Genomic DNA, 27,708 nt, shown 5'->3' on the forward strand with positions numbered 1-27,708 from the left:
AAAACACGATCACACCATGACACCACCGCCTCCGGGTTTTATTGTTGGCACTATGCACGCTGGTAGATGACGTTCACCGGGCGTTCGCCATACCTACACCGTGCCATCGGATCGCAACATAATGGGCCGTGATTCGCACTCCATACAATGTTTTTCTACTGTTCAGTTGTCCAATGATTACGCTCCTTACACCAAGCGAGGCGTCGTTTTGCATTTACCGGCGTGATGTGTGATTTATGAGCAGCCACTCGACCATGAAATCCAAGTTTTCTCACCTCCCGCCTAACTGTCAAAGTAACTGCAGTAGATCATGATGCAGTTTGGAATTTCTGTGTGATGGTGTGGATAGATGTCTGCCTATTACACATTACGACTGTTTTCAACTGTCGGTGGTCTCTGTCAGTCAGAGACGGGGTCGGCGTGTACACATTTGTGCTGTACGTGTCCCTTCACATTTCCACTTCACCATCACATCGGAAACAGTGGACCTAGCGATGGTTAGGAGTGTGGAAATCTCGAATACAGACCAACGACACAAGTGACACCCAATCACCTGACCACGTTCGAAGTCCGTGAGTTCCGCAGAGCGCCCCATTCTGCTCTCTCATGATGTCGCTGGTATGGAGTACCTGGCAGTAGATGGCCGCACAATGCACCTAATATGAAAAACGTATGTTTTTGGAGGTGTCCGGATATTTTTGATCACCTAGTGTATCTATACCAAGCTGTTTTTCAGTATGGGTCAGTAAAACTAAGCCAGTTACTTTCTCACCGTGTCAGAGCGAAGACTGGGCTCGAAAAAATTGCTGGATTACAGATGACAAACTCAGAGATTTACGATCATTTCACTAAAGCGCACATATTGATATTAAAATCTCATCTGTGGTACATATTACAACATTTTTACGGTTGATACACTGCCAACATTAATAATCCCTAGTTATCCTGACAGATTAGTACTGTTTGCCAGACGAAGACTCTAAGTTAGCCGGCCGCGGTGGGCGAGCGGTTCTAGGCGCTTCAGTCCGGAACCGCGCGACCGCTACGGTCGCAGGTTCGAATCCTGTCTCGTGCATGGATGTGTGTCATGTCCTTAGGTTGGTTACGTTTAAATAGTTCTAAGGTCAAGGGGACTGATGACCTCAGATGTTAAGTCCCATAGTGCTCAGAGCCATTTGAGCCATTTGAACTCTAAGTTGTCACATTTGCCCTTCACGGGGAAGTGCTCTACCGACTGAGCGTTTCTTTAGTGTGTGCTACAGATTAAAAATTCGCGTTGGACTGGCACTGGAGCCCAGATTGCGGTCTTTCGTGGGTTGTGTATAAAAAATGCTGAACAGACACTTGCTGTTGCACTGTTCCACTGTAGTCATTACATGAAATTAAGGACCGCTCCTCTAAAAGCAAAATAAAGAATCACATACATCACGCACCAGGCCATTGCGTTGTTTGACACTGTACAACGCTATGACCCTGCTAATTTTCGGCCCGAACTACCCGCGGCTGTGTGTGTCTTACCAGGCTTGTGCATGACTCCATACTCGAACGCTCTTCGTCCATTTAGTAAGCCTGCTAGAGGAGTCCGTAAGTCCCAACAATCACATAAGAGCTGCATGTTCAGATACCAGAGTAAACTTCTACTCATACAAATATCATAATAAATGATTCCATATATTACACTAAGCATCTCTTTTTCTTTTGGTGACTCGTTCTTCTCTGCTCTGTTTTAACGCCTAGAGGCCTACGCTACCGGATACTCCTCTATGTATGTTTACTGCTTGCCTGAGAACGCTCCCTATAGCTTGTTAGTTGGCAAGATAAACTCTTTTTCGTAGTCCAGAAAAATTAATACTTCACTCGAAAACGGCTCGAATGGCTTTGAGCACTGTGGGACTTGACATCTGAGGCCATCAGTCCCCTAGAACTTAGAACTACTTAAACCTAACTAACCTAAGGACATCACACACAGCCATGCACGAGGCAGGATTCGAACCTGCGACCGTAGCGTTCGCGCGGTTCCAGACTGAAGAGCCTAGAACCGCTGTGCCACAACCGCCGGCGCTTGGCTCTACGTCAGTGCTGTCCTTAACTCTTAGAATATGTTGTGGCATTCCACTGTTCATTCGAACTTTACCTCTTTTTTCAACAGTTGCGTTAGTTCCTCTACGTATACCAACCCCCTTTAGGAATTTTCTGTAGTAACTGCCTAGCCGCCCGCATCTCGTGGTCGTGCGGTAGCGTTCTCGCTTCCCACGCCCGGGTTCCCGGGTTCGATTCCCGGCGGGGTCAGGGATTTTCTCTGCCTCGTGGTGGCTGGGTGTTGTGTGCAGTCCTTAGGTTAGTTAGGTTTAAGTAGTTCTAAGTTCTAGGGGACTGATGACCATAGCTGTTAAGTCCCATAGTGCTCAGAGCCATTTGAACCATTTTTTGAACTGCCTAGCCCTAAAAAAGAAACTGTAGCTCCTTGGTATTGCTAGGATTCATAAATTCCCATACTGCCTGTATCAACGTCGACTCTATCTTGCCCTAAATACGTGACTTCCTCTGATGCAAAGCTACACTTTAAATTTACAGATTGTAAGTTTCTAACAATCTCCCACGAGAATTACGTATGTTCCGCATATCCTTGACAGAAATAGTTACATCATCTAAATATACTATGCAGTGTCAATGTTTGTCCTTTCGGTGCTCCGTGCAGCGAACGCTGAGATCCTGACGGAGCATTTTGTAACCCAAGCAGCATATTGCTGTACTGAAAATGGACCAAGAGAACCAAGAATGCTGTCTTTGTATGGTCCTCCAGGTATGCCGCTGTCAGATGATACCCACTTTTCTCATCTAATGCAGTTCATTGCCCCAGACTGTCAATATTTTCAGTGATATTAGGGTTGGATATGAGTCGGTTATGATTTTGCTATTAATATGTCAGGAGTCACAAGAGAATCTTTGTCTTTTGGTCCCCGTGGCAACGTCTTGCGTACAACTACCATTGCTGCATTCATGGAGTAGTGCCTTCATCTGTCTCCCCATCAGCTAGCCATTGAGAAATGAATTATTCTGATATTGGTTGCAAACATTGGGGTATATGGTAAGATCTGGAGTGTACTGGTGATTACTCTCCTGTAAGAATACAGGGCTGTATTTTAGGTGTTACTGTAATGGTAAGACAGAGATTTAGGAACCAGGTTTTAAATTGTAGGACATTTCCAGGGGCAGATGTGGACTCTGACCACAATCTATTGGTTATGAACTGTAGATTAAAACTGAAGAAATTGCAAAATGGTGGGAATTTGAGGAGATGCGACCTGGATAAACTGACTAAACCAGAGGTTGTACAGAGTTTCAGGTAGAGCATAAGGGAACAATTGACAGGAATGGGGGAAATAAATACAGTGGAAGACTATTGGGTAGCTCTGAGGGATGAAGTAGTGAAGGCAGCAGAGGATCAAGAGGGTAAAAAGACGAGGGCTACTAGCAATCCTTGGGTAACAGAAGCAATATTGAATTTAATTGATAAGAGAATATAAAAAGGCAGTAAATGAAGCAAGCAAAAAGGAAGACAAACGTCTCAAAAATGAGATAGACAGGAAGTGCAAATTGGCTAATCAAGGCTGGCTAGAGGACAAATGTAAGGATGTACAGGCTTATTTCACTAGGGGTAAGACAGATACTGCCTACAGGAAAATTAAAGAGACCTTTGGAGAAAAGAGAGCCACTTGTATGAATATCAACAGCTCAGATGGAAACCCAGTTCCAAGCAAAGAGAGGAAAGCAGAAAGGTGGAAGGAGTATATAGAGGATCTACACAAGGGCGATGCACTTGAGGACAATATTATGGAAATGGAAGAGGATGTAGATGAAGATGAAATGGGAGATACGATACTGCGTGAAGAGTTTGACAGAGCACTGAAAGACCTGAGTCGAAACAAGGCCCCGGGAGTAGATAACATTCCATTAGAACTACTGACGGCCTTGGGAGAGCCAGTCCTGACAAAACTCTACCATCTGGTGAGAAAGATGTACGACACAGGCGAAATACCCTCAGACTTCAATAATAATATAATAATTCCAATCCCAAAGAAAACAGGTGTTGACAGATGTGAAACTTACGGAACTATCATTTTAATAAGACACGGCTGCAAAATACTAACACGAATTATCTACAGACGAATGGAAAAACTGGTAGAAGCCGACCTCGGGGAAGATCAGTTTGGATTCCGTGGAAATGTTGGAACACGTGAAGCAATACTGACCTTACGACTTATCTTAGAAGAAAGATTAAGGAAGGCAAACCTACGTTTCTAGCATTTGTAGACTTAGAGAAAGCTTTTCACAATGTTGATTGGAATACTCTCTTTCAAATTCTAAAGGTGGCATGGGTAAAATAAAGGAAGCGAAAGGCTATTTACAATTGGTACAGAATCCAGATGGCAGTTATAAGAGTCGAGGGGCATGAAAGGGAAGCAGTGGTTGGGAAGGGAGTGAGACAGGGTTGTAGCCTCTCCCCGATGTTTTTCAATCTGTATATTGAGCAAGCAGTAAAGGAAACAAAAGAAAAATTCGGAGTAGGTATTAAAATCTAGGGAGAAGAAATAAAAACTTTGAGGTTCGCCGATGACATTGTAATTCTGTCAGAGACAGCAAAGAACTTGAAAGAGAAGTTGAATGGAATGGACAGTGTCTTGAAAGGAGGATATAAGATGAACATCAACAAAAGCAAAACTAGGATACTGGAATGTAGTCGAATAAAGTCGAATGATGCTGAGGGAATTAGATTAGGAAATGAGACACTTAAAGTAGTAAAGGAGTTTTGCTATTTGGGGAGCAAAATAACTGATGATGGTCGAAGTAGAGAGGATATAAAATGTATACTGGCAATGGCAAGGAAAGCGTTTCTGAAGAAGAGAAATTTGTTAACTTCGAGTATAGATTTAAGTGTCAGGAAGTCGTTTCTTAAAGTATTTGTATGGAGTGTAGCCATGTATGGAAGTGAAACATGGACAATAAATAGTTTGGACAAGAAGAAAATAGAAGCTTTCGAAATGTGGTGCTACAGAAGAATGTTGAAGATTAGATGGGTAGTTCACGTAACTAATGAGGAGGTATTGAATAGGATTGGGGAGAAGAGAAGTTTATGGCACAACTTGACTAGAAGAAGGGATCGGCTGGTAGGAAATGTCCTGAGGCATCAAGGGATCACAAATTTAGCATTGTAGGGCAGCGTGGAGGGTAAAAATCGTAGAGGGAGACCAAGAGATGAATACACTAAGCAGATTCAAAAGGATGTGGGTTGCAGTAGGTACTGGGAGATGTAGGAGCTTGCACAGGATAGATTAGCATAGAGAGCTGCATCAAACGAGTCTCAGGATTGAAGACCACAACAACAACAACTGTAAAGGCCCTTGAGGAAAAAACAGATCCTCAAATTCGGACAAATGTTGTCCATTGCCGATCTATCTGCACGTCTAAGACTCTCCATTCTCTATGCAAAGTAGTTTCACCTGTGGTTTGCACAGTATCCTGGTGCATACTTACTGTGCGCGTACCCACGTCATCCAGGACTTCCAAAGTAGCTACCAACATTCGTGTAGTGAGCTGTACTCAATTGGCAACCGAATAATGTACGTTTATGGGCACTCCTTTCCCATCCAGTTCCCATGCCAGGCAAAGCATATTATACTTCTCCTTGCAAAGGAACGTGATGTGTCTAACACATCATTTTCTGCCAATGGGTCTACCAAAGACAGTGCATTAACTGGAGTTTCTGGTGGAACAAAAAAATGGCTCTGAGCACTATGGGACCTTTTTTTTTTTTTTTTTGGAGCAGTCGCGCGGTTCCGGACTGAGCGCCTAGAACCGCTTTTTTTTTAAGTTGGTCATCGTTAATCTGCTACTCTAAGCATGCAAGTGGCATTTCTATCGTCTCACCTAACGCCAGAAGATGAACAAGGCTTGAATTCAGAATCTTCCGATTAGCAGCCCAACACTTTTTTTTTTCTTCTCCGTCTTGGTGGCGAAGCAATCGTTTGGAACAAAAAAATTTCTCAAAGCCAAACTCAAATTGTGAGGAATAAATAAGGAAAAGTTTTTTTTTTTCCAAAAGAAAACAAAGACTCCAATTATACTGGTTTCTCCTTCCAGTAAACAAAAATAAGTCTCCTTCGTCTTGGTGGCGAAGAAGCAATCGTTTGGAACAAAAAAAGTTTCTCAAATCCAAAATCAAATTTCTTGTTCCTTTAAGAACAAACTATGAAGAATAAATAAGGAAAAGCTTTTTAAATCGTCGTGCGACTTGTAGTTAAAGTCCAGTTCTTACAGGAGCTCCTGGAGTGTATCCGCCTACAGCATGCCAGCTCGTCCAAACGTGTCTTCTCCTGGCGTAGGCGTGGGTTCTGGGTAGCAGATCTATTCAGGTCGGTTCGTTTTATACAGTTTTCAGCTTCTCATGGCGTGGACGTTCCAGCTACTAGGTGGGTCATCGAAAGTGCTCCGTAAGAAATTGGAAAAATACTGTTTGTAGCGTGGGTTGCGTATCAGGACGCAGTGTCGTTCGTTGAAATAAGTCCAATATCCTAGCGTAGACTTGTCGCCAGAAGTAAAAAGATAGCGGATCGTGTGGCCACAGATCCAATTCACAGAGTTAGTTTTGGCGGAGGGGTAGAAAGTCTTATCGGGGTACAAAAGCATGTGGACGTCGATCTGAGCCGGTGTCTGGCGAGTAAGAAACGCCAAAATTCGCCGCGCAAGTGTCCAGACGTCTAGCGCTGTCCCACAGTGGAACCGGACGACATCCGTGTCATCCACTCCACAGTGGGTGCAGAGGGATGAATCGGCGAGATGGATGCGGTGCAGACGTTCTCGGTTAACTTGTTTGCCATTCACGGTGATGTACCACGCTGATTGAACGTCTGATTCGAGAAAACGCGCATGGATCGCCTTCCATATGTGTCGCCACACGTACTGTGGATACTTACGTTCGATGGGTTTGGACGGGCGGCACTGTTGTAACAAGTCGGAGACTGTTTTCGTGAGGTACAAACGTGTAAGTGGTAAGGACCGGTAGATATAACTGAACTCCAGGAAAAATCGTTGGATGTAATAAAAGGGGGTTGGAATGGTCGATACCAGTACTGGGGCGGACAAGGAGGCCGGTGCAAAGTTGTGAAGCAGGAGGCTAGTAAGGCTCTGCGGGCAACGATGCCAAAGTTTTAGTTGGGAGCTGACGTATAGTGCCTTGACACGAGTCGGCACGTGGATGAGTCCCACCCCGCCACGATCTCGTGGCAGTGCAAGGGATTCATACTGCACCTTGAATAACATACCCGAGCTGACGAAGGAGCCGAAAGCCATCAACAGTCGTCGCGCCAGGAGATTTGGGACTGGTAGTACTTGAGCCACGTGTGGTATACGGGAAGCATGATACATGTTCACGTATTGCGCGCGTTGGATAACGTCGAGAGCTCGTAGCCGGTGATCTGCGAGATTTGCTCTGATTGTCTGTAGCAAGCGTCTACCATTGATAGTCGCTGAGCGGCGCAGGTCTGCTGTGAAATCAAGTCCAAGACACCGTATGGTGGCGGCGACACTAAGGGGGGCAGCGCATCTCTCCGGCAAGCCCTCACCAATGAGCAGGACCTTGGATTTTGACACGTTGACGCAGCTCCCCGACGCTTCGCCGTAAGTCGCCACCCATGCCAGTGCTGCTCGTACTTCATCTTCACTGGGCAGATATAGTACTATGTCGTCTGCGTAGGCCGTACAACAAAAACGGTGGCCTTGCACAGCCATGCTTTCCAAACGTTGGCGCATGCCCTGGAGCAGGGGTTCCAAGGCGAAAGCATACAAAATCGTGGAAAGAGGGCATCCTTGTCGTACAGATCGTGCGATGACCAGGGACGGTGTAAGACGACCATTGTACATGATTTTAGAGGTTGCACTACTCAACAGGCGCATAATCACCGTTACAGTACCGCCAGGAAAACCCATATGCTGAAGAACTGTCCGTAAATAGAAGTGGTCAACACAGTAGAAAGCCTGGCTAAAGTCCACTGAAGCCAGGGCGCCAGGGAGACGCTGATGATGCGCTAATGCTATCATGTCTCTGTAACGGCAAAGGGCCGTACGGATGTTGTTGTCGCCTCCTAGGGAAGTCTGGTCGCAGGATGTGACGTAACATGCGACCTTCTTGAGACGCGATGCCAGTAGCCGTGTGAATATTTTCATATCGCTGTTGAGCAAAGTAATTGGTCGATAGTCCTGGACCCTCGATAACCCGCGCGGTTTATGTACGGGGATAATAATTCCTTCTAGAAAGGCGCTCGGGACCACTGTCATCGGTGACATCAGCTCTTGTGCGATTGCCGTCCACGTGGAAGCCAACAAATAGTGAAAACTTTTATAAAATTCGATGGGGATACCGTCAGGTCCAGGAGATCTGTTATCGGAACCCGCCTTGATAGCGTCTAGCACTTCATCGGTGGTTACGTCGTCTTGGAGGTCGTGCACTGCATCCTCTGGAAGAGTGTTCGTAGTAAGCTGAGCGACTTCTGTGATCAGTGCTGCAGAATGCGGTACGGCTGCGTATAGCCCGGCAAAATGAGCATGGAGAGCACGACCGATGCTTTGTTGGGTGTCGTGCCGGCGCCCTTCCACATCAGTGAGGACTTGGATCAGAGCTCGTCGTCGTCGTTGTCTTTCCTGAAGGAGGTGGTACATCGACGGACGCTCTTGAGGGATTCGATTAGAAGCTCGAGAACGGACTACAGTGCCTTCCAATTTACGCCGCATGATCATGGAGATCTGCGCCTTCGTGCGATGGACCATCGACTGCCGGACTGGCGAGAAAGGCATCGTCGTACAGTCACGTAGAGTGGTGTAGTAGAAGTGCAGGGTATTAGTTTGCCACGCCTTTAATTCCTTTCCATAACTCATCAGAGTCTTTCTGAGGGTCGGCTTTGCACAGGAGAGCCACCATGATAAGGTGGAGGCATAGGCTTCTCGACGATGGTGGCAGCGTGCCCACGCTTCTTCGACCATACGGCGACAGTCTGAGGAGGTCAGGTGAGCGACATTGAGTTTCCACAGACCACGACTATGCCACACTTGCTGTCGGGCGAGAGTGACGCCACAGATGTACGCCTCATGGTCTGAAAAGGCCAAGGGCCAGACTTCCGCATGACGTGTGCCATCAGCAAGGGAGCGGGTAACGTAGATGCGATCTATGCGGCTTGACGAGTGAGAGGTGTAGAATGTATAGCCCGGTTGAATTCCGTGGAGCTTCTTCCATGTGTCAACAAGTCGGAGACGGTCGATGACCACTGAGAGAGATGCACAAGGGGAATGTCGCGGGAGTTGGTCCGCGGGCTCCTGTGTCGAGTTAAAATCCCCACCGAGTACCAAATCGTCCTGCCGACCGGTGAAGAGGGGCGTGACGCTTTTGGCAAAAAAAGTTTGTCGGTCATGACGGCGGCCAGTGCCGGACGGAGCGTAGATATTAATAATACGCACGCCGAACAGTGTGAGGGCCATACCTTGCGCAGTGGGGAGGTAGATGACGTCCCCTGCAGGGAGTCCGTCGCGTAGCAGGATGGCGACGCCGCTACCGGTATCGGATGCGGGGGAAACACGGGCGTTGTATCCGGTGGGAACTAGGAAGTCAGCCACAAACACCTCTTGTAAGAGTGCTATATCCACATCCGCAGAGTAAATAGTGTCTCTGAACATGGCCAGTTTATGGGGGGCACGAATGGTGGCAAGATTCATCGTGGGATACGATATTGCTGTGTGCGGCCATCCTCAGTATTAGCAGAACGTGCGGTAGAAGTAGCCGGCAGGTGGAGACCCGCCGGTGGTCCCGCAGTGGTGATAATTACTGGCGGGGTGCCAGCCCCAGTGTCGCCGAGGTGGACTCCTGTGCAGACACGCTGGCAGTCTGTTCCGCTTCTTCTTCAACGTCATCGGCCCAGGAAGCTGATGACGTGGACATGTGACGGTCACGTACTTCCGGAACGGGTGTTGTGGATTCCGCAACATGAGTGGCAGGGGGACCGCCGTCATCATTCGTTGACAACGGCGAGGACACGTCCCTGGCTGGGAGAGTAGGCGTCACAGGAGGGGCGCCTGTTGCTGCCACACCGCGTGACTGGACGCAATGTGGGAGATCACCGTCAGACACCAGGTCGACATCTCTTGGGGCCGTCCGAGAGAGGGCGTCATCGGAAGGCGTTCGTCGTCGTTTCCTGTGTTTGCGAGGCGACCGCTGTTTTCTGATGTGGCCTTCTGAATCAGAATGTGGTCGCCCGTCGTCTGACGCCAAACCCGTCTGGACAAAGGCAGACGTCGGCACGACACTGAGGTCGACGTCCATGGTTCCAACAGGAACATCGGTTTCGGTCTGCAAACCGGACGGTCCTGAAGCGAGCACTGGAGGCGACGCCGTGCTTGTGTCCTCGGCGCGTTGTGCTGCGGCGGGTGGCGTTGACGAAGCTGCTGGCGCAATCGAGATTGGTACGACGGGGTCCTGTGCAACCTTGGCGTAGGTGAGGGGTAAGGACGTGACCGTCGAAGCCTGGGTCTCTTCACGTAACGGCGTCTGTATTAAACGGCGGTGGAAGCTTTCGGAACGTACATGTCCCTCCTGGCCACATCCTGCGCACGTTCGTGGCTGTCCATCACACATGACGATGGCCCTCACACCGCCAATCAGCAGGTACGATGGGACATGTTTCGTCAGCTCAATTTTTATTTGCCGGACGCCATTTAATACGGGGTAGGTCGTAAATGTTTGCCACTTCTCCGCGACGTGACCTAAGACGGTGCCATATGGTTGGAAAGCGGCAATGACCACATTCTGAGGCACCTCGAACGGGAGCTCAAACACCCGCAATGTCCGGAGACCGAATCCAGCATGGGCGACTGTCACAGCACCCATATGTCCATCAGAGTGTTTAAATTTCAGTCCGGTGGCATGACGGTAAATTATGTCATTGCAAATTTCCTCCGTCGACATCTTGATGTAGACAACACTTCCAGTGATGGAAAAATGTATGCCGATTACGTCCTGGGGGTTCAAACGTAGATCCTCACGTATAAACCGTTCGACTTCGAAAGCTCTGGGTCGTGGATGTTCGGCCTGAAACGTTACTTTGATGGTTGCACGGCGGTACGAGTGCGCCATGGTGTACGTTAGTACTGGACTCGATAGACACAAACACCGCGACGCGGAAGTAAACACCACCGAGAGCAGAGCGTCGGACGGCGCGCGGAGCAGCTCCGCACGCTAGCACGGCTGAGTGCCGACTGAGGAGGACTCAACTGCTGAGGTCATTAGTCCCCTAGAACTTACAACTAGTTAAACCTAACTAACCTAAGGACATCACAAACATCCATGCCCGAGGCAGGATTCGAACCGGCGACCGTAGCGGTCTTGCGGTTCCAGACTGCAGCGCCTTTAACCGCACGGCCACTTCGGCCGGCTCTGGTGGAACATTTACCCAGATCAACTTCCCGATTCCTTGTAGCAGAGTAACATGCAAATTAAATCTTACTTTTGTTGACTGCCGTTTAATATGTTCACTCCTTGACACTGATACATCTTGCTTCTTCACTTCACTGGTGATTGTTTCCCATTGCTGTAACGTTCTCCCTCTAAACTCAACTAGACATCAAATCAGGGTATCAGAAACTCTAATCTTCACACAATAACCATCACTTACTGGGAGCACGCCTCCTGCCCATTGCTTAAAACCCTGCACCCTCACCTGAAAATCAATCATTGCTGAATCCAAAGACTGCACGTCACTATCTTCATCTGCAAGTAAATTAGAACACGGAGGGTTTAATTGACTCTGACGCTCGAGGTTCGGACTAGCCACCAACACATTCGTCCCTATGTCCAACAAAAACTTGTGCTTTTTAACTCTTTACTGTTTCTACTACACTACATTCGCCCTCCGCACCCAAATTTGTTGGAAATTCTACGCTGCGGATATGGAGTTACCAATTCCGTTTAACACCTGCTTTTTCGCCCCGTGTTCCCCTTACCATTTCTACAATCACGATGGAGGTGTCGAACCACGCCACATCTACCACACTGTCGTTGGCGACATTTGTTCCGTCCTCTCCCTTCTATAACACCTTAGCGTAGAACATTCCTTCCTTATCCCGCATCTGCCTCCTTAAACTTCGTAGCTAATCTTACTGCGCAGTATAAGTCTCTTTGGGTACCACTTCTCAGCCTCAACATGTTTCATGTGGCAATGCGGCAGTGTTAAATGCTCCACTTCATGGAGTATAATCATTTGCCTCGTCACTTTCCCCTAATTCGTATGTCTGCTCACACACATCTATGCCCGAGGCAGGATTCGAACCTGCGACCGTAGCAGTCACCCGGTTCAGACTGAAGCGCCTAGAACCGCACGGCAACATCGGCCGGCTATGTTAGCTCATTCAGTTACTGTATCAAGTCAGCAAAATTTTCTACCGACACATTATGCTTCCTTGACAGACTATCTAAATGCTCGCCAGAAATCCTCACGCTGTTTTGATTCTTGTACCAGGCCTTTTTTCTTTTCATCAAGTACCTACGCGCCTATTGTTCCCTCTGATAATTTGACATGGGTCTTAGCTTCAGCATCTAGCCATAACTTTGACACCAGTAATAACTAATCCCGCGATCATCCTCTCCACCCACCCACCCCCAGTATTAGCTGCTCACTGCACGTCATCGAAAAAACACACGTTGTCGGTAGACTTTTCAGAGAAAGGCGTTGTCAATCAGGCTGTGGCTGCCGTATCTAGTAAAGAAAGGGTTGCTTGGGTAATTCCAATTCTTCCTCTTTATCTACAGTGCTAATACGCAAGTGTGCGTTATCTGCTTTCAATTGCGCGATTACTTTACTCAAAGCTTGAACTGCCTCCGGGCTAGTGACACTCTGTCATTTAGACTCAGCCATTCCACAACTTTACTCTCCAGTAAGCACTAAGAAACACAAAATACACTCACAAGTTGAATGACGATACACGGTTACTGTCACTATCAATGAAATTCACCAACAGCCTTGTAACTTACATTATCTTAAGTTACACGGCTGTTGGTGAATTTCATTGAATTTGGCAATTACTTAACCAGTCGATGTCCCCTGTCCATGATGGACCACAGAGATACACGATTATATATTTCGTCTTATCATTCATCTTCATTGTGTGCACTATGTCAATACTGAAGACAATAAACGCAAATTGCTGGTAATGACTCCATACATGGTGCAGAATGCCCTGTGAGGTTACACCGACTACATTTCGCTGGTCGTAAATAATACTGAAATGATATTTAAATAGACACCCTAGCTGCAAGCAGGCGTTGATATACGAGTACTTCATTGGGGACATGTTGAAAATGTGTGCCCCGACCAGGACTCGAACCCGGGATCTCCTGCTTACATGGCAGACGCTCTATCCATCTGAGCCACCGCGGGCACAGAGGATAGTGCGTCTGCAGGGACTTATCCCTTGCACGCTCCCCGTGAGATCCACATTCCCAACATGTCCACAACACTACATTCGTAGTGCGCCTAATAGATGTTTGCCCATCATACTCATTACTCGTGGCAGATTAATCTACCAAGTCCCGTACGAATTCAGGCATAGCGTGTTCGTTCGCACAAGAAGGTCAAAGTCCGGGAACCCATATTTTTAACTATATATATGACGGTAGTATCTGTTCCCGAAAATCTATTAGGCGCACTACGAATGTAGTGTTGTGGACATGTTGGGAATGTGGATCTCACGGGGAGCGTGCAAGGGATAAGTCCCTGCAGACGCACTATCCTCTGTGCCCGCGGTGGCTCAGATGGATAGAGCGTCTGCCATGTAAGCAGGAAATCCCGGGTTCGAGTCCCGGTCGGGGCACACATTTTCAACATGTCCCCAATGAAGTATATCAACGCCTGCTTGCAGCTAGGGTATCTATTTAAGTATCATTTCATTTCTAGCAAAGCTGCATGGTCATTGACGGTAACTGTTCTTTCGGGAACAGATACTACCGTCATATATATAGTTAAAAATATGGGTTCCCGGCCTTTGACCTTCTTGTGCGAACGAACACGCTATGCCCGAACTCGTACGGGACTTGGTAGATTATTCTGCCACGAGTAATGAGTATGATGGGCAAACATCTATTAGGCGCACTACGAATGTAGTGTTGTGGACATGTTGGGAATGTGGATCTCACGGGGAGCGTGCAAAGGATAAGTCCCTGCAGACGCACTATCCTCTGTGCCCGCGGTGGCTCAGATGGATAGAGCGTCTGCCATGTAAGCAGGAGATCCCGGGTTCGAGTCCCGGTCGGGGCACACATTTTCAACATGTCCCCAATGAAGTATATCAACGCCTGCATGCAGCTAGGGTGTCTATTTAAGTATCATTTCATTTCTAGCAAAGCTGCATGGTCATTGACGGTAACTGTTCTTTCGGGAACAGATACTACCGTCATATATATAGTTAAAAATATGGGTTCCCGGCCTTTGACCTTCTTGTGCGAACGAACACGCTATGCCCGAACTCGTACGGGACTTGGTAGATTATTCTGCCACGAGTAATGAGTATGATGGGCAAACATCTATTAGGCGCACTACGAATGTAGTGTTGTGGACATGTTGGGAATGTGGATCTCACGGGGAGCGTGCAAGGGATAAGTCCCTGCCGACGCACTATCCTCTGTGCCCGCGGTGGCTCAGATGGATAGAGCGTCTGCCATGTAAGCAGGAGATCCCGGGTTCGAGTCCTGGTCGGGGCACACATTTTCAACATGTCCCCAATGAAGTATATCAACGCCTGCTTGCAGCTAGGGTGTCTATTTAAATATCATATCATTTCTAGCAAAGCTGCATGGTCATTGACGGTAACTGTTCTTTCGGGAACAGATACTACCGTCATATATATAGTTGTAAATAATACTCCTTTGTATTACCATGGAACTGCGTAATATTATCCGGCTCCCATTGCTGTACAAACGTAGCCCTCGAATTCCTCTGCACCTCTGTGACTCCATGACTTCTACACATAAACTGGAAAAACAACCTTAAAATCGAAACTTTGTATTCCCATCTGTGTACATATGGTTGCGGATTCTCCCCTGTTCAGTAGAGAACGTCAAATTACAACACCTTTCAGCCGTCTAAATTTCCAAATTATTATATTGAGCAACAAGTTTCGTCGATGTATTACGCTATCTTCACACTCTCAGCCCGACGTGTAGGAAGAGTCCCTCCTCTGGTCCATTCAAAACAGGGGCCAGTATTGTTGACCATCGATCACTTATGTCACGACCAGCCAAAGCCTTTGGAACATAACAAGGTGAGTTATCTCCACTGGCTGTAATCCCGGTCAATACATAATTCATTTCTTTTCTGTTTGCTATTGCATGCATGGAATTTTCACTTTCAATACATAAACCGCAAAATTTTTACAATAGGTTTTCTTTCAAAACGTTATTATAGTATATAATTTGCAGTCTATAAGTAATACAAGTATAAAGAGTTCCGATAGTAACCTATTTGTCAGAGGGGATTCGAAATTAAAGATTAATTAAGATAATGTGCACTCCCATACACTTCGATGCTATTATTAATTACTTGTTTCAAAAATGACATAAGTTACTTAAAAGCCCTCATTTATCTCTATGGAAATTAAAAAAACGCTGAACTTGGTATTTCAAAAGGTATTCACTTTCAAAATTATCGTATTCAGGAATGTACCAATCTTCAAATGTAGAACTTTCAAGAACATAGCTTTCTAGCCTTAAATTTTCTGATCCCAAAACTATATAACTTTTCAATAAATTGTTAATTTACGAAATAATTAACTCAGAAATTTTAAGTTTTTAGAAATTCTTGACGGGTTTTTCTAGAATCAAGTGCACGAAAAATAAAATAGAAAAACTATTTATATCAATTTAAGAACGTCCAAGACATAGTTGAACTGTACACTGGAGACAGTTCGATGTCCTAATTCCGCAAAGGTAATACTGACGGTCATATTTTGTCCACTACATAATGCAGAATTTTGGAACCACCTGATACTTATATAATACGCCTACAAACTTCATCTTTTTCTGTGCTATAAAATGCATTACTCATAACATCATACTGGAACCAGAAATGTTCACTTTTTCTCATTGAGCCTTGTATCTACATTAATGGTACTCTGAGTAGCTGGCTTTCAAAAGGAAAAGCGAATTTAATGGTACACTCTCGCCCTGTTCTTTCCGCGGTCAATCAGAACAGACGCACACGCTGGACCACACTGAACTTTCTAAGCAGTCGAGCGGTGTACACCTTCGCCACAGCGGGCATAGTCGCACACGTCCCGCCTCAGCGGTGGTTGGAACAGAACTGCTGTCAGAGCACGGCTCGTGACCCACCCTCGCAGCTTTACTACCGCCAGCGCCTCTCTTACACCTTCCAAACTTCAATTTCCAGCCCCGGTCCAGCACACAGATTTAATCGACCTGGAAGTTTGAAACAACATCGCGCTCCATTGCAGAGTCAAAATTTCAACCTGTTTCGGTAATGCTATATATGTCCGTGACTTCTCTTGAGAAGGGATCGAGGAACCAACACAAAGATATACAGGGTGAGTCACCTAACATTACAACTGGAAACACCTCCCAAACCACAACGAACACAGAATAACCAGTCTCACATACCGAAGGTGAGGAGAGGGGCTGGAGTAATTGGTTAATACAAACCACTGGGAATTGCACGGAAGTATGATATTCAACACATACTTATTTTTTTTAATGGAAACTTGTTATTATTTTTAGCACAAAAAAAGGCTCTGAGCACTATGGGACTAAACTGCTAAGGTCATTAGTCCCCTAGAACTTAGAACTAGTTAAACCTAACTAACCTAAGGACATCACAAATATCCATGCCCGAGGCAGGATTCGAACCTGCGGCCGTAGCGGTCTTGCGGTTCCAGACTGCAGTGCCTTTAACCGCACGGCCACTTCGATTTTTAGCACAACTGAAAATAGAAACTAATACTTCATCAATACTATTTGTTATATTGTAAAATGTTAAGTACATCCGGAGTAATTTGTAACGTAAAGTTGACGCTTGAAACTTTTCCGGTTTTCCCACAATGCATGATTCACTACCGTGCTGTGCTCCTAACGTACATTATCAGAAATTCCTTCTTCAAGTTAAGGCCTATGTTTCATATTAGCACACTTCTCATGGCCAGGAATGCCCTTCTTTACAGTACTAGTCTACTTCTAATGTCCGTCATGGATTATTTTGGTGCCTAAGTAGAACAATTCCTTAACATCATCCACTTGTTGATCAACACTTCATGTTAAGTATCTCGCTGTTGTCATTTCTACTATTTCTTATTACTTCCGTCTTTCTTTCATGTACTCTCAGTCCATATTCTGTATTCATTAGAATGTTCATTACATATAGCAGATCCTGTAACTCTTGTTGACTTTCACTGATGGCGGCAACATCAGCGAATCATCTCATTCATATCCCTTCTTTGATTTTAATTCCACTCTTGAAGCTATCTTTTATTTCCATCATTGCTTCTTCAATGTATAGACTTAACAACAGAGGCGAAAGGCTATGTCCCTGTGTTACACGCTTTTTAAGTCGAGAACTCTGTTCTTGGTCTTCCAGTCTTATTATTCCGTATTGGTTCCTTTCCCTATAGCTTAGTCCTATTTTTCTTAGAATTTCAATAAATCTTGCACCATTTTACTTTGACCAACGCTTTTTTCAGGTCGACAAATTCCATGTACGTGTCTTGATTTTTCCTTGGTCTTGTTTCCATTATCAATCGCCACGTCAGAACTGCTTCTCTGTCGCCATCATCTTTCCTAAAGCCAAACTGATCGTCATCTAACACATCCACAATTTTCTTTTCTATTCTTAAGTATTTTATTCTAGTCAGTAAGCTGCATTAGCTATTAAGCTGATTGTACGATAACGCTCGCACTTATCGTTTCTAGTAATCTTCGAAGTTGTGGGGATGATATTTTTCTGAAAGTCAGCTGGTATATCGCCAGACCCATACATTCTTCCCAGCGTGAACAGCCGTTTTCTTACCACATAAATGATTTTAAAAATTCCTAGTGTGTGTTATTTATCTCCTGCCTTATTCGATCATAAGTCTTCCAAACCTCTTTTAAAATCTGATTATAACACTTGCTCCCTTGTCTCTTCTACATCGACTCCTGTTTACTCTTCTATCACGTCATCAGAAAAATCTTCCCCCTCATGGAAGCCTTCTATGTACTCTTTCCACCTGTCCGCTCTCTGCTCAGCATTTAGCAGTGGAATTCCCATTGCATTCTTAATGTTAGTTACTGCGCAATACATAAATTCGTATTACGTATCGTTTAAGTATACGTCCAAATAGATGAATGTTTTTTGAGATTATATCGAGTAATTAGGTGTTAATTCTGTTTAAAGCAGTACAAGAGATAAGCAAATCACTGTGGAAGTCGTAATTAGAACGATTTCTAGTAAACTATGTCACTTAAATAAGTAAGTTAAGTAGAAAATGACGCTCGTAACTTTATCCATGTGCGAAACATGCTATAATTAGTTTTCTGTGCACTCAAGGGTCTATTTAAGTTAAACGCTGCCTCTCGAAACCCATAGTTGTCTGCGAAGCCCTTTCATTACAGCTATTCCTGCGACACACAAAAGTTGTCTCTGGCTATCGTTGATAGTGAAACAGTCTTCTAGATCTCAAATTTATAATATATGCTTGAAGACAGTTTTATTTATGACCATCAACCATATAATGAGGAAAATGTTCACGATAACGTAACCTATCATCATTTGAACAACGGAAATACAGGACGTTATTCCTGTGCAAGTAACTGTGTGTGGCTGTAGCAGCAAGGACGGTGAATTAGCACTGCTCTAAGACAGCAAGTTTTGTCAAGTAGCTATCACGGTATCTCCTAAATCGAGTTCGATAACTCACAGGCACCGAACATGGGTGGCTAGAACCCCACTCATCATACACGCGAGTGTAGTTGGGTAATTACTTCGCTATATTACATTGTAAAAGCAGATTGAGCCAATATAGGAAGAGGTTACTTGGAATACTGATATGTTCTGGAAAAGTAAATTACAATTCACTCGGCAACCAAATTACTCTTATTTACTGAGCGCGTTGAACACTAATGTCGCATATTCTACAGATATAAATCACTGAAAAGTAATTGAAGGAAACTTATTGAAATGTGTCACATGAAGACGAACAGATAGAGCTTAAGAATCAACAGACTTTTTTAAAAACTTAAATGAGTAGATCAGAGTACAAAGTAAGGCAAAGATTCGGCGACATAGTAACCTCAACAAGACACAGCGTACTCCACATAAATCTCATAAAACTGTCCCATGAAAATACGATGTGCACTGCTGTACAGTTAGTTCGGCGATTATTTTTTGGAGTCGCAGCTGCGGACCGCCAGTGATTTAGCTCAGACTTGTCAATAAACGCGAAATTCTCGTGCTCCTTACTTCGAACATTGAAGTGGAAGATTTCCTCAAGTGTGATATGCACCAACAACTATGTAAAAGAATAATGGGAACTTGCCTATGTCGAATTATGGCTTACATAAATGAGGTAACTAATGGCCACATTTTCTGTCTGTGAGAAAGTTATCGTCCCATCAACAGTATTGCAAAAACAACGGGCGCCTAAGAGGTATTGATGAAAAGGGGAAATCAATAGAAGCTCAAGAAGGTGACCAATAGTTCCAAAATTTCGGGAATCAATTAATCTACTACTTTTGACTTAAGGCTGCAAATTTAAATGCCGGTGTCGCGGATCGTTTCATGTTACTTCCTCATCTACGGAAATGCACAAGTTTCAATATCCGTATAATCAGATCATTATGATCAAAAACCCTCATACTATAAAGAATTGACTCGTTCTCTGATTTACGAGGGTTGGAACTTCAATAGCGGCACCTAGTTATTTACAGCTCGTACAATACAGATACGTGTTTCAAAGTCTTACGACCTTCAAAAGTAGTCACCAGCATTGTGTATAACCCGTTGCCAGCGATGTGGAAGTCGTAGGATACTCTTAGCAATGCTAGTTGTGTTGACCGTTCGAGGGGCGCGGTTTACTGCCCCACGAATTTGTAGCAGTTCTGAAGCGAGTGCCGCGAAGTGTTTCCTTCAGTTTAGAAATCTAGTTGCACTCACGAGTGCTTAAGTCAGGAGAGTGCAGTATGTGGTATTGCCCTTAGCAGCCCCATCAGTCAAAAAAACCAGTAAGAGGGTGCACTGTACGTGCTTGAGCATTGTCCTGCAAAATGATGGTCAGATCCTGCAGGAAGTGTCATCACATCCGTCTGTAAGCTGCTCATAGGTTGTGTATCAAAAATGAACAGCATAGAGACAGAAAGGATGACACTTTCTGCAGAATTTGACCATCATTTTGCAGGACACTGCTCAAGCACGTACAGTGCAACCTGTTACTGGTTTCTTTGAATGATGGGTCTGCTAAGTGCCATACCATATACTGCCCTCCCATGACTTAGGCCCTCATGAGTTCAAGTGGATTTCTAAACTGAAGGAAACCTTCACGGCATTCGCTTCAGAATTGCTACAAATTCGTCGGACAGTAGACCGCGCCGCTTGAACTGTCAACACATCTGGCACTGCTAAGAGTATCCTACGACTTCCACATCGCTGGCAACTGGTTATACAGAATGCTGTTGACTACTTTGGAGGTTGTAAAACTTTGAAACACGTATCTATTTTGTACGACCTGTAAACAAATAGTTGCCACTATTAAAGTTCCAACCGTCGTATTTGGGAATAACTTTTTTTCTATTTTTCTGGCACCGAGTTATGACTTCAGGAAATCTAGTTCTGACAACTTCAAGCTACATACGAAAAAATGTCACCTTAAACTTCGAGCGGTGTTTTACACCGACAAAATGTGCCTTAATTGTAGTGGTCACGTCGTCTCTATATGCGTCCGCGGCGGCGAACGACTATTTCAATTACAACATGACCATGGGATCAGCGTCCGACAAATACATCTTAGAGCATTAACGGTCATCTGAACGACGACTCCACGGTAACATCGTCCACCACATCTATCTCAAGTCGCCAGCTGTCGTTATACGGCGTCTCCATGGAAATGGCATCTTACAGCATAATTTTTAACTAGCAGTAATAACCATCCTTTCGGTATTTCCATGGAAACGGCGCCGCTAGATGTACCTAGAACCGTCATAGCAGGCATTCAAGGACCCTACACTTATTTATATTGGAGTTCTTTTTTAAAACTGTTTCATATATTTATATCAAGTATATTATATTATTTGTTTGAACAATTACATTTGTATTATGCTATGCATATAACATTCCTACTGATTTTACATTTTATTCACATGTTGTAATATTTTATACGTAAGTTCCCATTGGATCTTTACAGTGCTCACAATGTCAAGATGACCGTTTAAACGTGCCAAGACTGGTCATTTTAATAAATAAGATGTTCTGCGGTCTTCAACTTTTTTCTGATTGATCAGAAACGGTTCTGCTAAATACGCCATCCAGTTACGTTATTGCGATCATTCGTCACAAGCCTGAATAATCATCTTTTGCGGCGGGAACCGCTGAGAGACGTGCAGGAAGAGTTACAGTGAGGTTGTGGAAACTGCCGACATGGATGTGGGATAGAGCGAGGTGCCTCAGTGTTTGGCACCCTGGACTCGCATTCGGAAGAACGATGGTTCAGACCCAAGTCCGACCATCCTTATGTGGGTTCTCCGTGATTCCCTAAATTGCTTTAGGCAAATGCCGCGTGGTACCTTTGAAGGGTTACTGCCGACATCCTTCCACGTCCTTCCGTAATCCGATGGGACCGATGACCTGGCTGTTCGGTCCCCTAGCCCAAATCAGCCAACAACCATGGATGTGGAGACACGCAAACTCCACTACTGTCACCAGCTGCGCTAGGTTTCTCGGCTGAGGCTCCAAAGCCTTTTTGAAGTTTCTATTTTTATTTTCTCTATTATTTGATGAGCGTTTTATTAAAGTGATTGCGTATTGTTATTAATTGATTTTGATTTATGGTTTACTTTAGCGATTCCTTTCTACTGTTTGCTCCTTTTATTTGAGTCCTTTTAATTATGTTTGCGGTAGTTACGAGGTCTATGTTGTTTACTGTTCTCCGTGAGTTAAGGAACACATTAATACCAAATGCGTTCCGCAGCAGCGGATCTCGTGGGGTCTTCTTGCTGGAACTCCTCCACCTAAAATCGCTAAAGGTAATTTATCGCTCTATGTAAATCGATCGGTACAGCCAAGCGCTATGCTGTGTCATGTGCATGGAATGTGGCGTCCAACTTTTATTTCGTGAAACTATTAGGTCTTCGGAGAAATATTCTCGACGAATCCCAAAGTCGTGTAAAACTGCAGGTTCGCACCGCCTAACCGCACAACACTTGCGTCTTTATAATCACTGAATATTTCTTTTGAAATGATTAAGGCTCTGAGCACTATGGGACTTAACTTCTGTGGTTATCAGTCCCCTAGAACTTAGAACTACGTAAACCTAACTAACCTAAGGACATCACACACATCCATGCCCGAGGCAGGATTCGAACCTGCGACCGTGGCAGTCGCGCGGTTCCGGACTGAGCGCCTGAACCGCTAGACCACCGCGGCCGGCAAAAAATGATTAAGGGTTATGAACTCTACACACCTGAGACTCATTTTGTGCTTTTATATGTATTTATTTTCTTCAAAACCATAAGACATAGATTACTACCGTAATGACGGCTTCCAGCAATCTGATCTCAATCCAACATATAACATCTCTCATCCGATGTCCAACATGGAATAATTATCTCTTTGCCGTAGCTTAATACCGCTTGTGTATCTTTGTTATCGAGTTCGCACGGATATTTTGTATTTATCCTTGGCGCAGGTATTTTACATTTATCATCATATTAATATTCCGTCGCAGTATATTTGTAGGATTTTGCATCACTAAACGCCGCTGAAGCCACTTTTTGGGCGTGGATTTTCTGTATAAGGCCAAACGCGACCAAAACATTTACAACATGACTCTACCTTTCGCTGGCCTATTATTGGGCGGAATGTACTGGCGGCTGACAACAACATTTACCGCTTACTAACTGTGTAACTTTTATAATCTCTCGCTACTTGTCATAAGCCTATTTATTTGACATTCGCCGTTTGAATAACTTAACGGCTAACGTGGCCATGGACTTTCGATCAACAAAGCCTTCCATTTAGGGCGAGGGTTACCAAGTAAAACCCGGAGTAAGGTTCATGTAGGCTTATGTTTCCATCCAGTAATTTATAAAATTGGATTAAAGGGTTGAACAAACAATCTGAAAATTGTCTTTATCAAACGTTGTTCTTGTATTGGTCTGGTAATTGAGAGGATATCTTGGTAGTGGCGTCTGTGCGCCGTCTGGTGGAATTTGCAGGACAGGTGTGGTTTGAGATGTGGGATGGCCTCTTGTTAGCGTGGGTGAGACGGTATGCATGGACAGAAACAGGTTTTATCCTCAAGTAGTATCCCGGCTGGATCAGACCCTCATAACGTCGTATATACGGATGGTATGAACATGAAACGTAATTATAACCCGTATCAGAATGGGTCATATGGCTCTAAGCACTATGGGACCTAACATATGAGGTCATCAGTCCCCTAGAACTTAGAACTACTTAAACCTAACTAACCTAAGGACATGACACACACCCATGCCCGAGGCTGGATTCGAACCTGCGACCGTAGCAGTCCCGCAGTTCCGGACTGCAGCGCCAGAACCGCACGGCCACCGCGGCCGGCTGTCCGGTGCAGGATTCGAACCTGCGACCTTAGGAGCAGCGCGGTTTCGGACTGAAGTGCCTAGAAACGCTCGGTCGCAGCGGCTGGCTATAACCCGTATCAGTAGTCATAATCACTGATGGAAAAGGGCTGTGAGAGAACAGATTAGTACAAAATTCGGGAGAGGTGACGTACACTTTTAACACTTCATAGTTGGGTAGTCTCTTATTACAATCCTCTACTCTCTCTACTTTTGCAAAATCTTCCATCAATGTCAGAGTACCATATCTTCCTTAATTGTCTCTGGTAAACTGCTGTGATTATTCGCACTTAAGACTTCCCTGTTTCTTTGATTACTCACATCACTAGCTAAAACATGACGCACGAGAGTATATCTCTGCTTCTCAGCACCTAGGTAGTCAGTCACACGTGTGTCACCTCACTAGTATAACTTATGACACTGACCTGGCACGTGTTCATAATCTCATAAATACCTGAAAACACACAACACTTCACTGGACGTTCGTTGCTGTTCACAGGATCTCCTAAACCTAGTACTCAAGGAAGGCAGGATTCGGTTACGATTGTGGATGGGGCAGTAATCAGTTACTAGTGGTTGGCTTTTTTTTTTTAATTTGAAATCAACAACAAATTAAAATAACGGCAATAATTTAAGAATTGTTTCACGTCTGAAGGCCTTAATGGGAATAAATTAAGAATTGTTTCATGGCTGAAGGCCTTAAACGCCAAGAATGGCAATTGCTAAAAAGAATTAAACAACATACAATAAAACAACATATATAATAACAAAGGTTAATCCATAAGGACAAGCAACTGATCACCAAAGAGGTGAGACAAATGATGGTAACTTGCTAATGCAGTAATAAAATAATAACACAATAAAAAAACACAAGGACCAGTCACAGACAGTGCTCCTGGAATCGGCCTCTAAGTAGGTAATGATAACAACACTTTCACGAACAATTGAATTGAAATGCACTCATCTTAAAACCAGCAGGATCCGGTTTACGACGAGGTCGTGCACCCTCGTGACCACAGCCCTTCCATCCGGCAGTCCATGTGCGCCGACAGCGGTCCCCGCGTGTTCTCGCACTGTGCGGACGTGGCTCCTCCAGAGTCCCCAACCGAACTGCCACGCTCACACGACACGGAAAAACAACGATGTTGCCCCAAAGGTATGGCAACAGTTTGCCGCTACTGCTGCCACGACCGGTCAGGCAACGCTTGGAAACCAAGTGGCGTCAGTCAACAAAACAAGAAGACAAAACAACCACCACCATGTCAACTAAACGATACAGTCTGGCCTCCAACAGAGGACGGAAACCTAGAATAGCACCACCACAAGCCAGAGCATTTCACACTTATGCTATTTCACACTTCGTTGAGTCTTCAAGATAGTTTATACCATTTCTCACAATGTTTTTATAAATTTTCTGCACCCCGGAATCTACAGAAATTCAGCCCAGCAAATTTCCTTTCATCCTTCCACATCCTGCAAATAATTACATTTTACCATCAAAGACCACACAACGATCTCACGATGCTCTCCCAATCTAATCTGGCATTAACCTTCCAAATCATCTTACGAATAATCTATCTCAATTACTTCAAAATCTCCACCAAGTTGAATGCCCTTAATCATTGAAATCTTTAGTCAGCAATATCACTGTGTCGTTACTTCGAATAGCTACATTTCCATGTCTTTAGGATGAATGAGAATATTCTCCTAAAACTAATAATGTAATGAAAATTGAAATAAATTTCCCTTATTTTTAAATCTTTACTGAAATTGAAAATTCATTTTCCTAAAACTACATAATAACTTGCTGAAAGAAAACACACATACATATCTTATTATATACAACATGGTAACTCATTTTTCATGAATCTCTCTCGATCCATCATATTATCTGAAATTAGGAAAATATAACTTACACTACTTACAGCCGGGAGCGGTGGCCGTGCGGTTCTAGGCACTTCAGTCCGGTACCGCGTGACTGCTACGGTCTCAGGTTCGAATCCTGCCTCGGGCATGGATGTGTGTGATGTCCTTAGGTTGGTTAGGTTTAAGTAGTTCTAAGTTCTAGGGGACTGATGACCTCAGATGTTAAGTCCCATAGTACTCAGAGCCATTTGAACTATTTACAACATTATCACCTTTTCTCATAGTCCAACATTCTCATGAATGAAACCAATTCAAATTATAATGTGGGTATAGCCCCTTTACATTCCTGCTCTTACGATGACCCAATACACATGCTCCTGGGTGTGATATTCTCATGACTTCATATGACCCCTGATATATTAGTTGTGAATTTTTTTTGTTTTGTTTAACAAAGACGCACGTGGATGCGTGCGTAGCAACACTTTATCTCCAACTACGTAAGATTGTTAACGTAGAACATGATTGTCAAAATTTACTTTTCTCTTCCTAGCATTCTCTGTCGGATTTATGAGAGCTGTTCTCATTTTTTCTTGCCATTGTAGTTCGCCCTCTGATAACTAGGGGTATCTTATTTATCTACTCATTCCTCTCTCTTCTTTCAAACATCAGTTCAGCTGGTGTGAAGTTGGTTGGCATGTGAGGCAAATTATTCATTATCTCCTCAAACATATCCAAGTATTCAATCCATCTTGTCTGCTTATTATGGCAATACGTTTGCATAAATATATTAAGTTCGCGAAACTTCCGATGGGTTCTCGCTCGGATTATATGTGGATGTTAATATCTGCTTGATGTTAGCTCGAGCTAATGCATTTCTCCATGACCTGTAAAATTCATAGCATTGTCGGATAGTACCACGTCTGGCTTTCCAACACGTCGAACATAGTCATGAAACAAACGGTTAAGGATTGGCGCTCCTGCAGTAGTTTTCATTGGATAGAACTTCATGTACTTTGTAAATATATCCAGAAAAGCGACAATTTATTTACATTATCCTCTAGCTCTGGGTAGTGGTCCACATACATCTACTGATAAGAGATAGCGACGTCTCCAACAAAATTGAGTGTAACAGTTCTTCACTGCCTCTGTTATCTGATTTTGTTTCCTGGCAGATTAAACATATTCGTAAGACTCTCTACACTTTCCTTCTTAAATGCGGAAAATGACAGTACATTCTAAGTTTTCTTGCACATTTTGCAACACCAAAATGTCCCCAAGTATTGAGAGTACACCATATCAGTTTTTCTTCACATTACTTCAGTATACAAACGCGCCAGTTCTGACTTTGATCGTTCTGACGATGAAATAAAACATCATCTACTACTTTGTAATACTGGGTCACCTCCTCTTCTTACTGATCTTCCAGTCTTTGTCTAATCCTTCCCCATCGTGGATCATCTTGCTGAAGTTTCGCCATGTCACCACATAATTCAAAATAATATGTTCTGTTAACTTGTAGCATCAATAGTATTGGGAACTCGTATTCATTCTCATCAGCAACTATACCTTATTCTAAACCTTCAGGAAGACGTGATAACGCATCAGTATATGCTATTCTGCTTCACTTGTACATATACAAATCTGAATTGATACTTTTGGACAGTGAGAGTCCATATTCCTAATCTTGCATGTAAGATTTTGCAAGTTTGCAGAAAGCTGAGCGCTTTATGGTCGCAGTCTACTGTTGTCCTTGCACCATATAAATAATAATTGAATTTCATGAATGCCCACACTACAGCAAGAACTACCTGTTCTGTGGTTGTATATGATCTTTTACAGCTAGACAGGGTTCTACTGGCAAATGCTATTGGACGAAAGTGGGTTTGCCATCGGTTTCTCTAATGTGATACAATCAAACTCCAAGTCCCAGAGATGAGACATCCGTCATCATTCCAAAC

The 27,708-nt window shown here is 44.3% G+C and overlaps 4 non-coding genes across 4 annotated transcripts; 3 read left to right on the forward strand and 1 right to left on the reverse strand.

The window, feature by feature from the left end:
- Nucleotides 1-13,401: 13,401 nt before the first annotated feature.
- On the reverse strand, nt 13,402-13,476 carry Trnat-ugu (transfer RNA threonine (anticodon UGU)). The gene has a single exon. It is a non-coding gene; the product is annotated as a tRNA-Thr (tRNA).
- Nucleotides 13,477-13,833: 357 nt separating this feature from the next.
- Nucleotides 13,834-13,908, forward strand: Trnat-ugu (transfer RNA threonine (anticodon UGU)). Its single transcript has one exon. It is a non-coding gene; the product is annotated as a tRNA-Thr (tRNA).
- Nucleotides 13,909-14,276: 368 nt separating this feature from the next.
- On the forward strand, nt 14,277-14,351 carry Trnat-ugu (transfer RNA threonine (anticodon UGU)). Its single transcript has one exon. It is a non-coding gene; the product is annotated as a tRNA-Thr (tRNA).
- A 368-nt stretch (nt 14,352-14,719) lies between these two features.
- Nucleotides 14,720-14,794, forward strand: Trnat-ugu (transfer RNA threonine (anticodon UGU)). The gene has a single exon. It is a non-coding gene; the product is annotated as a tRNA-Thr (tRNA).
- The last annotated feature ends 12,914 nt before the right edge of the window (nt 14,795-27,708 follow it).

The sequence above is a fragment of the Schistocerca cancellata genome, chromosome 9 (assembly GCF_023864275.1).
Source record: "Schistocerca cancellata isolate TAMUIC-IGC-003103 chromosome 9, iqSchCanc2.1, whole genome shotgun sequence".
Taxonomy (NCBI): domain Eukaryota; kingdom Metazoa; phylum Arthropoda; class Insecta; order Orthoptera; family Acrididae; genus Schistocerca; species Schistocerca cancellata.